Below are 11,470 nucleotides of genomic sequence, written 5' to 3' on the forward strand. Positions count from 1 at the left end.
TTTTTTTGGATTCTCTCACATGAGTGCGCTCTGGTGATCATATGTTGTGGTGGTTGCTGCGCATGGTGCTCACTGCGCATGTTCTTTTGGATTCTGCTGTCTGTAAAGGAGTGACGCAATAAAATGATTTCAGTTGAGAGTAGTGCCTTGTCCTGTCGTCTTTCTTGTGTCCGTTGTTTTGCGCTAAACAAAGTAATTATGGATTCGCACCAACTAGCCCGCCAACGCATTGTGCTGAGCATAATGCAGCACAATCTCCCCATTTGCACTCTGGAAGCAAAACTCTTTCAGTGACCGCAAACGGAACGTGCATATTTGTTTGCTGTATAAAAATTAAGGACCGAACCTCTACCATTTCTGCCATTCCGTTGTACACAATACACAATGGCAAGCAGCTTTCCAGATGCAGTTTCTTCTGCAGCAAATGGGGTGCTCAAGACTGATGATGAAATTACCTATTCGTGAGACACCTGTCTGCCAGCGTCACAGGGGACCCTCAATACTAGAAACATAATATCTGGGCATACAGCCCACATTAAGTCTTCTAGACCACCGAATGAATTTCTGGCGCACGTCCCGTTTATCTATGACTTTTCGTCTCTGTTTTGTCATGCCCTAATAAGTATACCAGTAAGTCTGACCAACTAACGCAAACAAAAGCTACGCTACACCAAATGTGTTTCACACCGCCGTCTCTGTTTTATGAAATTAAAGAAGGAAGAACCACGGACCTAAAGAAAAGTCTGTCTCGTATCCCATTCCACAAAGAATCAGTGCGGTGGTAAGCACGCAACAAATGCAGTTCCCAAATGAAAATCATAGCTGTTAGGGCTTTGCGATACGGCAAGCTTTTTTTTAGGGGCGAAGCTCCTTAGGGTGTGGGTCTGTCCCTCCTCTGTAGTATTTAGTAGTAGTAGGTAGCCACGTCTACTTTTATGAAAAAAAAATTTCCGAAAGTTGTGTCCGTAGCGCGGAATCGAACTAGGGACCACTCGCTTCCGAACGCGCGGCGCTATCCACTACGCCACGAAGCGTATAGGACACAGGCACCACGATGACAATAAATACCCAACATTAACGAAAGACCGCGCGTTTCGAACGCGTTTGTGCTAGCGCGTTACGGCCCATGTAAGAAGCTGATGTAAGACGCTGTGGCCTCTCCGCCTTACCCCCGTATTCATAAACGCTCCTCGACTTGAACTTGACTTGCCACCGCCTTGGGCAGCGCGTTCGAAACGCGTTGAAGGCGGTGGCAAGTCAAGTTCAAGTCGAGGAGCGTTTATGAATACGGGGGTTATACTCTCTCAGCAGTCATGTGATGGCGTCGGCAAACGCGGTGCACGTTCTGGCATGTGTAAACTGCTGCGTAAGACGCTGTAGCCTCTCCCCCTTACTAGAGAGTACTGCACGTTTCTAACGCGTTTGTGCTAGCGTGCCCTTAAGCGGGAGATGGTGCAATTATAATGAAGGGCGCTGTTATAAAATAGGAATGACGTCACATATGGCGCGTGTCATTGGTGGAAGTCAATCGTTTGATTTAGTGCGGCGAGACTGGGCGAATTACACGGAAGATTCACGGTTTACCGATGATTCCCTCCGGAGCTTCGCCCATTCATCATCATTCACCCCGTGGATATGCGGTGATTTTTTTTTTTTTTTTGCCTAAGCTATAGCATTCCGCCATGACTGAAAAAAAATTATGGGGTTTTACGTGCCAAAACCACAATCTGATTATGAGGAACACCGTAGTGGGGGACTCCGGATTAATTTGGACCACCTGGGGTTCTTTACCGTGCACCTAAATCTAAGTACACGGGTGTTTTCGCATTTCGCCCCCATCGAAATGCAGCCGCTGTGGCCGGGATTCGATCCCGCGACCTCGTGCTCAGCAGCCCAACACCATAGCCACTGAGCAACCACGGCGGGTTACGCCATGACTGCTATGTTTGCTGACGTCATGGCGCCACTACCATCGTCGTCAAGGGAAAGCGTCAGACTCATGGCAGCAATGGCTGTCGGAATGACGAAGCCTACTTTTTGTGGAAAGAGGGCGTCTGAACAATGGAAGTTCGTGTTGCCGCAAACCGTACGTTTGTCGTCACACAGCGGGGTGTAGTTCCAAAGTAACATCAAAATGCGACCAACAGTACTCTTGTTAGTGCAGAAAATATCCTGTTGGTTTTGTCTGACTACTAAGTGTCTTACTAAATCAGCAAAGCAGTTTGAAAGAATTTTGTGCCATAAATTCTCCTCCATGAAATGCCTATCTTCTAAGTGCCCCAAAGCCATCCGAAGGGCACTCCGCTCATCTTCGTATCTAGGGCAGTCACATAAGAGATGTCTGGGGGGCTTCCTCAACACCACATGTGCTGCAATTGGCGCTGTCCGCCATTCCAATCAGGAATGAATAGGCGTTTGTAAAAGAAACTCCTATTAGCAGGTGGCACAGTAACGCTTGTTCCCATCGGTTAAAACCCGGTAAAAGTTGTAATTGCACATATAGGTGCATGGCACATAGGCGCCGGCTGGTAAACTCTTAAGCCCATGGCCTCGTGCGCCCGCTATATGCAAGGCTGCAAAGGCGTTGCTGCCTTTCTTTTTTTTTTTTTTTTTTTTTGTGGTGCACCGGCCTGTATGACAGCATGTGACTAACGCAGCGATGAACGCTTGACTGTGGAACTGTGCTGGGTGCGAACGTCTCTATTCTTTCTCCTCTTTCAATCCCCTTTCCCCCTTCCCCAGTGCAAGGTAGCCTATCGGGCTCAGCCTGGTTAACCTCCCTGCCTTTCCCATATGACTTCTCTCTCTCTCTCTCTCTGTGCCATAAATAGTTTATATACGATACTTAATATAGACTCTCTTCCTGTGTATTTTTACGCTTATCGCCACCACCTTATGACCGTCCTGCAGATAATTAAAAATATAGATCCGTACGTGCATCAAAATATGAATATAATTTAAACACTTTAGTTTTACCTCCTGAATTCAACTTATTTTTATCTCGCTTATGGTCTGATGGTTATATAGTCAAGCATTTAGAATGTATTAACCTCTAGTGGACAGATTGCAGCTCATACATACGGTCTACAAACAGCTTGTGCACATTGTATATATGTATGCCGTCAAAGTGGTTGTGTAGCGCAGCAAAATTCGCACTTTTAGAGGTAGTGTGCAGTGCTGTTTCAGTATCGTGATTGGCTGGCACGAGCACGCTCACCAATCACGGCACGTTCTCATGCGCTCATAATGCTTAAAGCGACAGCTGTTAAGCGCACATAAGCCAATTATTTAGGCGTACCTAATGAGGTATCATCGTCGTGTTCTTTTGGTAGAAGCCCCCAAAAATGCAATTCGTTCCGATCTCCTGAATACGTTATTTCTTTGAAACATGAGAGCCGCCTTAAATATTAAATTGTGGGTTTAATAAATAAGACTTGTTGCTTGGCTAGTTGGTTTATGGTATAACTTTATTTTAAATTGTTAGATTTAGCGTACCCAAACTGCACAGTGTGTGGGAGGGCGTCGAGGTATCCGAAATATTTTTTACCATCTGTGGTTGTTTAACGTGCAGCTCAGTCAGAGTACACGAGCGTTTTTTTTTTTATTTCACCCCCACTGAAACGCGGCCGCAGCGGCAAGGTATCGAACCCTCGACCTAATTTCCGGCAGCATAACGGCTTAGGCACTAACCCACCACTGCAGGTAAAGCCATCTTGCCACCTTCTGTGTTGTCTTCTCCATATCGTTGTTGTATCTGACGGTCCTTCGGGACAAAGGAGGCCTCATCACAGACGTGAAGCTGTAGAGTGCTCTTCACGCTTGTCGTTTCTCGCGGCCGGGAAGCGTCACCTTCACCTGGGACTGATGGATGAGCAATTAGTCCCCAGGCTGCAATGGTTGATCGGCCTCGTCCGTCGCTAAAACGGCAACGTCGCTCTTGGTGTGTTTCCGTGAAGCACGAGCGCCCGCCCGAACTACGACGAGGCCCGGCGCTGAGTGTGACGCGCCAACCAGGAGCCCCCTTCCGAGACAACAGCCACCGCCCTCCCTAGAAACGGTGGCTTCCGCGAACTGACCGTCGCGGAGCGGCGACTAATTCTTGCAAGGGGCCGGCATCGAGCATTCCCGTGGGAACCACGTCAACGTTTGGTTGCCAAAGTTCCACCAGTTGCCTGGTATGCGGGAGCGATCAGGCAACATTGGAGGCGGAGCCCGGTGTAACGGGGACACATCATGAGCAGGATATGGCGAACTAGTCGAAGATGGTCATTGGCTAAGAAGAACTAAATTGCATTCCCTCATTGGGTGAAAGAGGGAAACGAAAGGGATAAAAAGGAGAGCTTGAGTGTTGTGAGTCGTCGGACATAAAAACCAGATCATGTAAATTTGTATATTAAACACTTTTCCCACCTCTTCGACGTGGCTCTGGGCCTCTCCTTCTCTCGGCACCTGGCACGGCGCCATCCATGGACGCTTCGTGGGCGCTCGGACCCTCAGACTTCGCAACAGCGTTCATCATTTTGGTTGTGTTTATCTTGGAGTCGTCGTTATAGCTGAGCTGTCATCATTGTCGTCATCATTCTCATCACTGCCACTGTCTTGCTGACGTCATTGTGCCATTGTCGACATCCTTGTTTTCAGACCAGCTACAGTTGTTTCTCACTGCTCTTAGGACGCTAACGAGAAAATATTTTTTAGCTGCATTAGTAGATTACTCTTCTACAGTACAAAAAAGTAAAGAAAAGAAAGAAGCTCAACGTGATCTAAGAAGCCTGATAAACTAGGAAAGGCGCAGAAACCAAATGCAGGTGACGACGCCGCCTTGAAGCTCGGCGTGACGTCACCCATTTTTACGGCGGATTCTTGATCCTAGTTAGGATCGCAACTAAGCAAAGATGGAGGAATTTGTTTTCTTAAAAAAAAACAGAGGCTAAACTTAGCAAGTTCCGAAAACTTTTACAGAGCCGCGATGGCCCAAATAAAATAAATAAGACAAAAAAGACTTTAAAATTCACGACGTCAAACTTGCCGGAGCTACTGTTGCGCCGCGAAATTCCAGAAACGCAGCCTAAACTTTCATTTTCTGTTCTAATAGGCAACCTACTACCATGAAATTAGCCAAATGATACTTTTAAAGAATGCGTTATTGGTATAAACTGATTGGGTGTTTCTCTTCCGTGTACCTTCAAGGCTTTAAATTTGAACAGTGACCATGTACATCTTTTTTTTTTCAATCCGGCCATTGTATTTCGGGCATGAGCTCCAGCTTCTACACAACACGTCGTACACAATAAGCGAGACACAACTTGGACGCAGGCAACGCCGTGCATCCCTTCGGACAGTCAGGAACTGGCGCATTTGCCCAGTGGGGAAGAATGATCGTGCTCGGTGTTGCGTATTGCAGTGAGCAGACACAAAAAGTGCTTGCTTCGCCGACGGGCTTTGCGTCAGATAGAACGGGAGTAATAGATAGAGAATGACACGTGCGCGAAGGACTTCTTTTTTTTTTTTGGGGGGGGGGGGGGGGGGGGGGTAGGAAGTGTCGCGTCTTACTCGTTCCATATAGCACGGTGACATCTGTCCCGGGAATGTACGAGGGTGGCCACTCAAAGAAAGACAAAAATAGATGTAGCGGTTGTCCTTTTGTTATGTTCACGTCAAGAGAAGCTCTTGGCCATGCGAACGTAAGGTTAGCAAGCAGTGCGCCACATAATAATCCACCGTGTGATGACATTGTCTTGCACTGTCATGAAGATTTTATCAAAACCTACAACAAAAGAGCCCGCTTCCCTATTTTTTTTTTTTTTACTCTATTCTTTGTGGCTTTACGGAGTATTGTGCTGACGCTTGGATGAAGTTCTCTTAATCCTAGAACGCATATGACGTCTAGGTAGCTTGATTTACGGTCATCTGCATTAAAGTAAATGTTTTTTTTTTCACGTAAGCGGTACCGGTGCTCTGTAACGCAGGGAACCATGAGCGAGCATAACGGGCGCACTTACGAAGTTATGAATGGCCTGTCCTATACGGCTGTTTCTCCATTTAACTTCACGAAGTTATCTTTTTATTAGTAACGGCTCGTTTAATTTACCAGGTTTATTAGTTGCACTTTGTTCGTCCGAACAATGGCACTTCAGGGTAACAGCGCACAGTTCCGTTAGCGATGCTACAATCCTCGGCATGCTAACATAGTGGAGCTCTGTTTCCAGATAATAAATTACAGTTTTCAAATGAGTATTTGTTTAACTATACATATTTAGCTACGTATACAGGTTTAGCATCACAGAAAAGATTTTGAGCGTAGCGAACTTGGCGTTTTTGCAGAGGAGCTGCTAGACGAGGCGGACAGATTTTGCCGCGATTAAAGTAAGTTTCACACATTTGTTAAATTTTTACTAGAGCATTGGGTGCATTTGTTTATATTAAAAATTTCGAGGCAATTACATGATATTGTGCCCCCATTTCTTAATCGCAAAAATCGTACTTAATAGAGATATTGTTCACGTAATTTCAAGCTCGATCCAAGGCAATATGGGAAAAAAATCATCGCAAGCACAGGAAAGGCCGCCCCTATATCACGTCAGACGGGAACGCCCCCCGCGACTAAGCAAAAAAAAAAAAAGGAAAAAGGAAACGCGACGAAATATGAAACCGAACGTCGCGGCCGGTAGTGACACAGCACGTTTTGCATGACAAGCATGCGCAAACATGCATCTACCGCGCTCTGACGTATGAGAATTAGCAGGGACATGCCACTATTTCAACTTTGTCCAGCACTTGTGTTTTTTCGCGCCCTTAGTTTTAGCAATGCAGCATCGACAAGCCCGATTTCCCATTAATAAGTTGAGTAAGAAAGTCACAGTTTCGCCTGAAAGGCAAAGCATCGATTGCGACAGCAAATTAGTAGAGAGCTATACAAAGCAAGGATAGTAGTTTAATTGGGCATATAAAGTTGTAAACATTCGCTTACTACTTAAATAAACAAGCACAGTGTCACGCGCGCATAGGTAAACGTAACACATCTCGCTCGATAACCGCGGAAACTAGCTGAAAACGCCAGAGTGACAAAGCGCACCAGCAGCAGCGGGAAAATTGACCTTTGCGCTGTCGATCGTCTCGCTTCAACGGAAACTACACGTCGAAAGCACAGCGCATACGAAGCTACCGGCACTGAGCGCATGCACTTCGCCCACATCGCAGATCCCTTGCGCGGCCGCGCTGTGAGCAGCAGCCGGTGTAGCATTTTAAGAATGCGTGGTTTTGTACCCCTTTCAGAAACCGCTTCCAGCTGGTATCTAACTCGCTTATGTTTCCCTTCAAACAATAACAGCGACCTTAGTAATTTCTCTTTGAGTCACTGAATACGGGAGTCTCATTAATTAATACTGCTTTTGAATCAGCCAGCCTTTTCTTTCACCCCCTACGAAAATATTGCCGAACGGCCAGGCGGAAACTTTCTAACAAGCTTCACCGAGCGCAATTCATTATGTTTCTTCTTCCCATGCCTGGAAAAAGAAACACTCCGCTAATCCTTCCTTTATTTATTTCCTTTTTTTTCTTTCATTGGAGCAGAAAATAAGCTGCGTTTGAGGCGGGAAAAGTAAATTAGAGATAATTATTGGCTTGTTCTCCCTTGTGCTGCCACTTTCATTGAACACACAGTAAGACTTATCTGCTGTATGTTTCGAACAATAAATCAATGTGAAGTGCACGTAGGATACACCTACCGTTGTGCAGGATCTTTACAAGCACTGCAAAACCGCTTCAGCCCCAAGAAATGCGTTTGTTCGAGGTCAGGAGAAAAATAAGTGACGATCTTTCCATTCTTGTAGCCTAAAGGAGAAACTAAAGGTCCGGCAAGTCACGATAACGAAGATTTAGCTCAGGCCGAGCTCATATTTCTCCCCGCAACTATATTCCAATAGGCGCAAAACAAAGAAACGATCTCTCTAGGCAAACGTTGAACTGAAATTTATCGAAACTGTTTGCATGAGAAAGCCAGGACCATGTTCGTAATAAACGAGAATGAAACGAGAATTTCCTACACCAACTAGTCAGTGTAAAGTGGGTGTCAGAAACCACCCGAAGCGCAAAAATAAGAGAGAACTGCCCATTTTTCAGCCTCCTTAGCTGTTTACGACGTGAAACATGCGCTTCGTTAAATGCAGTGGAGGGTGAGTAACTCTTTTACACAGGAAGTATCGAATTGGCTTTTAGTAGTTGTACATAATTTTTCAATGAATAAGACAGGACGGAGATTTAGTAATCTTATAATGGCGTTAGTTTTCACATTGTAGTGTAAAAATAATCAATCAAGAAGTGTTTTATTTTGAACAGTAATAAAGCAAGATAAAAAAAGGGAGGACCTGAAAAAAATAAGCTCAATTAGAGATGGGCAAAACGGTGAGCCGTTCACAGTGAGCGGCTCACCGTTCCAAGCCGCTCACTTCAGTGAACGGCTCGGAACGGCTCAGCTCACTGAAATGCACCGGTTCATTTGAACGGCTCACCGGTTCACTTAAATGTGTCACCTGTGTTATGCATAATCTATAGTTAATTGGTTTTGAAAAAAACAACAACTATATATGCATAATTGAATAACCGTGTTATTGGTATTTTCGCTGTGTTTAGAGAATATTTGTAGCAATTTTAAAAGCATTAATTTTTAGTTTTAATGAAACTTTATTTTCTGATATTGAGGATAAAATGCTTATAATACTGTAATAGGCAGAATGCGACGTACGTTTCTCAGAAAAAAAAATGTAACTTCATCGTCATTACAGGAGCTTTTCTGTTTTTGTGGTACTTTAACATCAACTTTGGTCAAAATAAGAACACACACTTATTGTACATTATCTTTTGACTTCATTCATTTATTCACATACGCACGTTCACTATAATATGAGTGAGCTGTAGCGCCATGTAAAATGAATGTCGAAATAATTTCTTGAGGTACAATACAAAAATCATACTAAAGATCCACAAAACCGCCGCACGTACCTTTCGTTTTTTTTTTCTCTCTCTGCGCTCTCTTTATCTCTCGTCCGTAGCTGTGGTTTACCCGAATGATCCCCCGGTGCTTCGCCCACTCATCATCATTCACTTCGTGGATACGCTGTGATTTTTTCTCTCTTGAGCGCACGCGCGATACTGGCGATCATGCCATCATGTGCCAGGACAAAAAAAAGAAAAAGAAACGAAGTACTATTACAACACAACGGATAATTGGCCTCGTTTTATTGACGTGCTAATGATACACGCTCAGAAAATGCAATGAAGTGGATGCCATGGGCGACATTTTCATGACTACACTAATTAGCACAAATGAAGACCTGGACGTAAACTGTACGTTCACATGTTGTCTTTAAAGACACGGAAGATCATCTTCGAAGTGTTGTTGCACAAGCGCAAGATGTGCGATCGGTGAGAGTCGTAAGACATCCTTCGAACAGCAGCAGGCAACGAACGGTACCATCCTTTGTCCAATTAAGGCTTCTTTACTTCTCCCTTCGGTGGCATCGGGACGCACAAAAAACCAAAGGGAGAGCTGCGCACACCACACTGCGAGTGAGTACGAGTAGCGCGAGTCTGCCCACGCCGGCCACCACTCGTCGGTCAGAAAACGAAACCTCGAAACCCAGCAGAAGACCCGGCTCTGACGGCACGGTCCGGCACGGCTCACTGAACGAGAGAGAACCGGCTTCCTCTCTCCGAAAGAACCGCCACTCACTTACTGAACCACGTATCACTCGCTGTTTTTTTAACAGGTCAAAAGATCCGGCTCACTCCTGAGAGGGTTCCGCGGTTCCGCTCAGAAACGAGCCGGATCTTTTGACCTGTTCAAAAAACAGCGAGTGATACGTGGTTCAGTAAGTCAGCGGCGGTTTTTTCGGAGAGAGGAAGCCGGTTCTTTCTCGTTCAGTGAGCCGTGCCGAACCGTTCCGCCTCTTCTGCAGGGTGCGACTTCCGCACCATCTCTTCGCGGTGCGAGAAAGCAACTGCCCTCCCGCCCTTCCTCGCAAGAGTCGCCTCCACCCCCTCGCCTTCGGCTATCTTTTGAGCCGCTCTTTTTGAAAAACGAGTGAGTCGTGGTTCAAGTGAGCGGCGGTTCTTTCGGAGAGAGAACCGGCTCCCTTTCTCCAAAAGAACCACCGCTCCCTTTTACTGAACCATGGCTCACTCGCTCTTTAAATAGAGCGGCTCAAAAGATCCGGCCCGCTCCTGAGTGACCCAACTCTAAGCTCAATATTTTCTGGCTTTCGAAAGTTCCGTTCTCCCAAATCCACAGCGGAAATGCTAGCGCACTGCAGCAGAAATGCGTAAAGAAAAAGTAAAATGAAGCGCTCCTATAAAAACCTTACAACGCGCACAATTTCAAGCTTATAAAATAAGAGAAGCCAACTGCGAAACACTAACATTGCTGGAAGGTATTCATAGTGGCTATTTGGGCATATAGGTTTTTTTTTTTGTTTGTTATCCACTCTCTGTAGCCTTGCTGTCTGCTTTTATATAATTGTTTTAGTGTTTTCACCACTCCTTTCTGTAACGTCCTCGGGGACCTAGAAGGCACGCAAATAAATAAATAAATAAGTAAATAAATAAATAAATAAATAAATAAATAAATAAATAAATAAATAAATAAATAAATGAATAAATAAGTAAAACGTAATAACTTATTCACGCGCACAAAACAACTCGCGCAACATACTTATTATTCAGTACATTTACCACAACACGTGCGACAAGTTCCACACCCCCGCAGAGCTGCCCTTTAACAAGTTTACGGAAAAGGTGTAATAAGGGTAGAAAGAAAACAACCTATTATCGGGAAATAAATCTGTACACGTTCATTCGGTGAAAAACAAATGCCAGTATCGCCTGGTGAGCGATGCATAGACAGCGAAAGCTATGTTCAGCGCTGCGCTTAATCTCCTTGGACGGTGCTCCATCGATACCCGGGTGCGAAATGTTGGCGCAGCATGCTGGCGCAACGCAGCACGAAAGGAAACTGCAGCTGGACGGAAGGATCCTGGCAGCTCACAAGACTGCATAATGAGGAGCATCGACCGATTCTAGTGCTCCTGTGTATCCTGACATGTGCACTCAGTGCTCAATATCTCCCTCTTTCCCTCTTTCTATTCCCCCTTTCTCTTACCCCCAGGGTAGGATAGCAAACCGGACGCTCGTCTGGTTGACCTCCCTGCCTTTCCTCTTCATCCTTTTTCTCTTTCTATGGCGCCAGTGGCGTTATATTCAAACACATAGAAAACAAATACACAAGTGTCTGAACCGATAGCCGAGGAAGGCTCTAGTTCCAGTCGAGTAAGAAATATACAAGTCAGTTGTGGAATGAACAGCAGGACACGAAGACACGATTCAGCATTTTGCAGTTTAGCTGAAGAATGCCATATAACTAAACGAAAGAAGATAATTTAGCTTCCAGATTCTGGTTCTTGAGAATAAACAATTT

Source organism: Dermacentor silvarum, chromosome 10 (genome assembly GCF_013339745.2).
Source record: "Dermacentor silvarum isolate Dsil-2018 chromosome 10, BIME_Dsil_1.4, whole genome shotgun sequence".
NCBI classification, from domain to species: domain Eukaryota; kingdom Metazoa; phylum Arthropoda; class Arachnida; order Ixodida; family Ixodidae; genus Dermacentor; species Dermacentor silvarum.